Source organism: Colletes latitarsis, chromosome 7 (assembly GCF_051014445.1).
Source record: "Colletes latitarsis isolate SP2378_abdomen chromosome 7, iyColLati1, whole genome shotgun sequence".
Taxonomy (NCBI): Eukaryota; Metazoa; Arthropoda; class Insecta; order Hymenoptera; family Colletidae; genus Colletes; species Colletes latitarsis.
The window spans coordinates 16,870,691-16,877,905 of NC_135140.1; positions in this window are offsets into that span (position 1 = coordinate 16,870,691).

The following is a 7,215-nucleotide window of genomic DNA, read 5'->3' on the forward strand; positions in this document are numbered from 1 at the left end:
TCCTTACATCCTGTACAATTGCTAGTTATTGCAAGTCAGGCATATACCCTCGTGTCCAATATCTTATGGGGAGATATAATATTTTGGAGGGGGGTTGCCCTCGCTACGTGATAACCATTGGAATTATTCTTTTTAGCTCCCAAGCGTACCTTCGAGTTTGTTCAACCTAATTCGTACCAATCTTTCGTACAATTCTGCTGACGCCCACTGTGCTCGTTCGCAATCGCCATTGTCAATTCCGGTTCGCCACACTCCTCAACTGCAAGCCCTTTTTCGTATAGAAACGCCTACCACTGCAATTTCCTTCCAATCGCCTTACTCCCGAAACTCATTCTTCCTCTGTATCACCGAATTTTGTATCCTTCGCTACTTGAACCAATATTTCCACTTTTTAATTTCCGCGTTACCTCTCCGTCAGAGATTAAATATTTCCAGCTTTAATATTAGCTTTCTATTCCAACAGTTTCAAAGTATCATAGAAAATGAATTTTCAAAATATATTTTGAAAAATTTCTTCGTATCGTCGAAAGCAACAAACGTGTTACTCGAGGTCATTCGAAGGTTATTTTGTACTAGTCGTGTCCTCAATTACTACAAAAGAAAGGGTTTTATTTAGTGCTTAATATTTATAGTTTCAAAAAACTATAACCAAATAATTCCTTCCTGTGTACCATTAAACAATAACGTTTAAATGAATCAACAGGAAGTCGGACAGAAAATTCATAAGGACGCGTATAATTATAAAGTTCACGACGCGTATGCATAACAAAGGCGTTATTATTATCGGTGTTAATCGCTGAGACAGCTGGTCGAGGAGATACGAGTCTCGATCGTTCTGTTCTTGTTCGACCACGCTCCAGCGATGATTTCGAATCTTTCGAGCGGACCGTGTGTCGGGTGGCTCGGTGTCTGGCACACACTGGAGTGCGATTTGTTGCAGAGAAGCGGCGGACGAAGCTGCGTCGGTGTGCGGTTTCCGTGCATAATGACGCTGCCGCAGATTATGGTCGTGACGCCGCTTCTCCGCGAAATATTCTGGAAGCTGAATCGATCGCAGACGCGGCCGTGCCGTAGCCCCGGCTCGTGTGCACGTCCCCGTATCGGCCTGTCGACTTTCTTCCTCTTCTTCGCCATTTGCTTCCCCATCCTAGCTTCCATTTTTCTTTCCAACAGAGATTACACGAAACAGACATTTTCGCTGACCAAACGACAACAACGTCTCGTTGCTTTCCTATTCAAAAAAAACAACTACAGAATTAAATAAAATACATTTTAAATAAATGGGAAACTGTTGTTTTTTTACAAGGAAACACGTAATTTTTGCCTTAAATATTTTTTGAGATTACTAATAGTGTCTAATGGTAACTTTATTTTTGATATTGTTCTTTTAGATCATTTCTATTTAGATTTACAGTTTATGGGGGTTGCTCTTTTTAAGTCTGATGTATTTCCTTTTGGTCGTCCGTTTTGAAAATAGTCCCGTAACAATGTGCCAGCCTTGCTTTAGGTATTAGCTAAGCAGACTATGGTAAATTGATGTAAACTTTTCGACCTGGCTGTACATTTCTGTAGCCTGATACGTAATCTTTAAGATTAAGGATCTCGAGCACCGCCATCCCCCTGTTTCGCAGATTATAATATATAATCTACGTGTCTCGCTTAATCTTATGCAGCACACGTGTGTGTGTGTCTGTTTTAGGTGTTTCACAGGGTGAAACTTGAAGGAATTCGCGTAGCCAATTTTGATGAAACTTCGGGCGTTTGTAGACTTGGCAAAAATAAGGGTGGAGTGTTTTTATTCAACCGCCGTAACTCGAGTTTAAGGGATGAAATTAGTCATAAAAGTTGCGACCCTCTGATACTTTGAAAACTATTACGGACGTAAAGTAGTTTTTTAGGCATATTTTTGTGTAGAAAGTAATTTATAAACTGTACGATTTTTAACAGAAAATATTACGGTGAAAAATAAGTGTAAAATATAAATTTTTATCATTTTCAAAAATTAACATGTTTAGAATTCGTCTCGAAAGATGAGTACAATTTTCTTATAATAAAATTTTGTCCACGTAAGAATTTCTAGGAAATAATATCGATGTCTGACCACATATGAAGTTCTACTACTAGATTTCTACATCTATGGAGGAAACAGTTTGTTCTTAATTCAGAATGTATATTTGGCACACTAATATTGTTTCAAACATAAAGAGTGACTATTTATCCATAAACTTATGATGTTATAATTAAACTAAACAATGTTTTAAACTTATCGGAAATAAAAGTTTAATCAGAAATAAACTTGGACTTTCAAGACATGAAAACGTTACTACACGATGATAAAATCTTTTGGAATTAATTGTTACATTCTTAGTAATATTATTTTTTTTTAATTAAGTGAATCGTGAACCGTCTGAAAAATTACTGTAGCGTGTACGAATTATAATTTCGAATTAACGTTTCTTGTGTGCCGGCGAAAAAAAGAAGGGCGGTGAACCTTTTTCACAGTGGCTCGTGTACTCGTTTCGTCGAAGCGATCCTAATTTCACATTTTCTAGATTAAACTATCGTATTCGTGTGTGATGGTGTAACGCGAAGCGGCGAAAATAAACGCGTCCGCCTCACGCAGTGGAATATGCCTCTCATATGTCAGACGTGCGGTTCATTTCAAGCTACGGGACGAAAAAGCTGACGAACAGAAATATAAAAAATAAATTATTCTATCAATCATACGCACAAACAATTATCTAAAAATATCACACTCTTTATATTTGTTAATAACATTTTTAGAAACATTCGTGAAAAATCAATCTTACTATTTTAATTCTCCTTGCTATTTACTCGTTAATAAATACAACGATGGGAAGATTAATTTTATGACTTCTCACAATTATTTTTTAAATTTTTATAACAAATGTAAATACAAGTTAGGTCTTTTAAGAATTGTTTTATTACACGTTAGACGAAATGATTTACTTTCTGTAGCAAAATTAAAATTAATAAGTTTGGAAAATGTGCAAGTTTGAAACTGAGAAATTGAGAAACTATAATTAAAATTTAGAATAGTCGAAAAATTGAAGGGTTTTATGTGTGTGGGGTTTGATTTTTTTGTTGCAACGAATGTGTGCCACGAAACGCGTCACCCTAAATGGTATTTGTCAAAGGGTGAACGCAGCCACATCGGTTATTGAATATGTCTCGCACTGTACGCGTGGAATTGTGCAATCTGACGTCAGGGTCACGTGGAAGTGGACATGCGCAACGATGCCACTTGTTAAAACGTGCCATTTCACAGCCACCCCTGCTCAAGGGGTGTTTCTACCCGCGTTGCTTCGCGAGGTGATTTTTTCTAGTGGCTAACATTTGATTCCCTGCCTGTAAATTTTATTCGAAATTTTGTAGGGGCTCAACAACTCGTACGAAGACTCGAATCTCTCTAAATAATCCAATATTATAAGTTAGGAGGGTCCAAGTATTTGGATTTAACTGGACCAAATAAACTTGACGAATTTCAACTATAAAGTTTGTTGTGGTGTTACTAATTAACAAAAAAAAAAATACATAATTTAATATGAATAAAAATTTAACTTTAAAATGATTATTTAAGGCGATGGAATACGGAGGAATTTTTAAGATTATATAGTCTAATAATTTTCGTTATTACCAAGTAACAGTTTTCTGGATTCGAGATTCCAACACGTATACTGTTTATAATTTGATTAAGTACAGTTGACACGGAACTTCAACCGCAGAACAGCGTGGAATATTTATGCAAACTTGAGAATGAATGCAACAATATTCGATGTTGAACTGCCTCGCGTAGAATTTCAAAAGGATCTAAAGGCAACTATCAAACTTTAAGCTTGTGTGTTATTTCTCTTTAAATGTTATGTATATATTATGTAAAATCCACAAGTTTCGGGTCGTTAATATTCATACAGCAGCGATAATTCAGCCAATGTCAATGGAACCGACGTCCTCGTCAATTTCAATTAAATTCATAAAGAGGCCAGGAAATTAGTAGTTGCGATTTAGTTCTCTGACCGGTTATTAATTAATGAACCGTATTATATTTGATTAGTACATTATGTTACTAGTATTTCATCCATCCATGTTTAGGTATCCCCCAATCGATTTCGAAAATCGAAACATACAAACAACTATATCATTTGTACATTTATTCCAAATACAATTCTCTTTGTTTAATCCTACATTAAATTGATTAAAAATTCGCTAACATGACTAAAAACTTTATTTCCTTTTTGATAAACTTCAGTTTATTCTAATTACTTCAATTATTTAGCATTATTATTCAATTTGATTCACGTTCTTGTTGGAGTTAATACAGTAGGAATGGAACTATTAGAATAATTCTATTTGAATACCATTCTTTGAATGACTCAGTATTCGAATACCATTCTTTGAATGACTCAGTATTCGAATACCATTCTTTGAATGATTCAGTATTCGAATACCATTCTTTGAATGACTCAGTATTCGAATACCATTCTTTGAATGATTCAGTATTCGAATATTCAAATACTTCCGTGATTCAAATGTTTAGCGAATATCATTCGAATATTTGAATATTTGTATTATTATTTGAGTGACTGGGCATCCAAATATTATTACTGAAATTATTTCGTATTCGAATATTTGAATTTTCGGAAATTGACCGCTCAATTTTCGCAATTAGACAAGCAAAATCATTTGGAGGATCTAACGCTGATAGTGTTCTCCAGTTACTCGTCGACACTCTCGAAGCATCGATGATTGAATTTCGAGAAATCACCATTAAAGCATCAATGGAACTGACGTGGACGCATTGATCTCGATTAAGTCCCTCTCGAAACCGGGAAATTAGTGGCCGCTATTAATCCAGCTACCCAGTTATTAATTAACCGAGTATACTGTCGGCAGTTCCAATTATGCTGAACCGAACGTACGGTGATTTGCAGCTACGTAACTTCCGGAACAAAGATACGTGGCGAAAGAAAGGTCAGTGAGATTAACAAGACACGGGAATGGCTGACAACACAAACAAAATTAGTTTCTTATTAGATGCTTTAATTTCTAATAGGTAGTGTAATTCTGTACTATTTTAAACTATTTACCATTGAATTCCATCAGTTTTAAGGGATGATTCGATCCCTGAATGGAGAAGTTACCATCGAAAGAAAAATTTATTTCTGAAACGTTCACGAATCCGTTTATTTCCGAATTCTTTTAATCGGGACACTTCGTTCGAGTTTCGAACATGGCGCCAATGGCGTTAATTGCGTCGAATTGACGGGCATTCGCTCATAAATATCCTCGAAACTAGATTGTTGCGTAAACGACCGTTTTGTCCAACGGCGTAATAATTCAGTTTCGTTTCGCGCTCAGACGGACGAAACCGCTTATTTAAAGCAACAAGTGCCGTGCCTCCGTTGAAAAAGAAATCTCCTTTCGTCAAAGCGAGACTGGTCTCGCGGTTTCACGATGAAATAACGAAAAGCTGAAAGACAACGCGAAACAAGGCGGACTTCCGAGCTTTATGGAATTTAATCCGTACGAGCGGCTCTCTCGGCGGGGGAGAAAGTGTCCTCCTGTTGCATTTGTTTCTTAATCGATCGGCTATTCCTAGAGTCGAAGAATCGATCGGTAACGCAATTGGGCTACGACGGAATTTATTAATAATAAAATTAAAGTTGATGCTCGCCGGTTGGAAATTAAACGCGAAAATAAATCGATACGAGCGGTATTACTATTTACGCGGTCCAGTGAATCTCACCATTTTGTTTTCGATTTCCAATAGTCCGACCACGCGAACGCGCTCGCGGTCGTTGCAACTGGAATTAAAAGAAAATAATTAATACTAACGATTTACTATATAAAAGTGTCGAGTAGAGCGAAGATAAAAATAAGAAACGAAACGATTTAAAATTACGCGGTCCAATTAAGTCGCGTCGGAGTAATCGAGAAACGAAAATCGTGTGATCGACGCGCGGATTAATTAAATTTCGAGCGACTATGGTTGCACGCGGTTAATTAACAGGCGCGCGGTTCTTTCAGCGACAAAAATTAAGCACACCTACAATGTGACGTTAACCTTTACTCTATTTCCTTTCTTGCTTGATAAGCGCCGTTAGAGTGGCATTTGGGGACACTACGATTCACATAAAACCGACCATTCGGCCGTAACGACGCGATCGGGGGCCAAGATGCTTCTGGTTTTGACGGTAGCCACGTTAGTATAAATTTGTATGAAAACGAATCAGTTTATTCCAAGCACCAGTAGAGGAATTCGATCGAAAACTTCTGAACATCTCTAATTGCTTAAAACATTTTTTAAAATTAGTTGAAACACGAATAAACCGTAATACCAAAGTTCCGATAAATTGTGTTCGCCTAAAATTGATAGTGGTCAAGACCGATATATCTTTCAGGCCTTAAAATTTGTTTACATTTTATGACGACGCAGGAAGCGGCTATTCGGGGGCTAGGACGTCATAAAACAGCTTTAATAACGTCGTAGATATCGTAGCTTTTTTTCTTGGACACCGTTTTTAAGATCGCGTAGGATGTTTACAGTGTGGTTGGTCGGAATCGATACCCAGGACATCAGGAGGCTTGTATCTCGTCCAATTTCTTTCCTAAAAGGATATTACCTTAAAGATCTTAGGGTCATATAAGACTCTGGGAGTTTCTAGACCTATCAGCGGACTTAAAATATTTGCCTTGGTTTGTAGCTAGGTTATTTCGTTTGAAATTCGTTTCCCGTGATGGAGAACATTTTAACTCTAATACGAAACGAGAGACAAACAATGGCATACAGTAGAAACATCGTAAATATAAGTGTTTTCTTCAAATGCACTTGTTTCAAACTGTCTAGTACTGTTCAAACTTGTTTGAGGTTGTTTTCAGGTGCCTGAGTTCAGTTAAAAATGTTTATTTCGTACTGTTTGAAGCTATTTCAACTAACCGAAGTTGATTCAACTTGGTCGAGGCAGTTTCAAGTTGTTTGAGCATATTTGAAGCTGATCCCAGTTGTCTAAACCTAGTTAAACATTTTCATTGAACTCGTTTGTACTTCAATGAACTTATTTGTACTTGATCGAAACTTTTACAATATTTATCGACTTGGTAGAAGTCATTTGAATGGATTTGTAGCTCCTATGAGTTGTCTGGAATTTGGTGAAACTTGTTTGAACGTGTTTGAGGCTGTTCGACGTTGTTTAA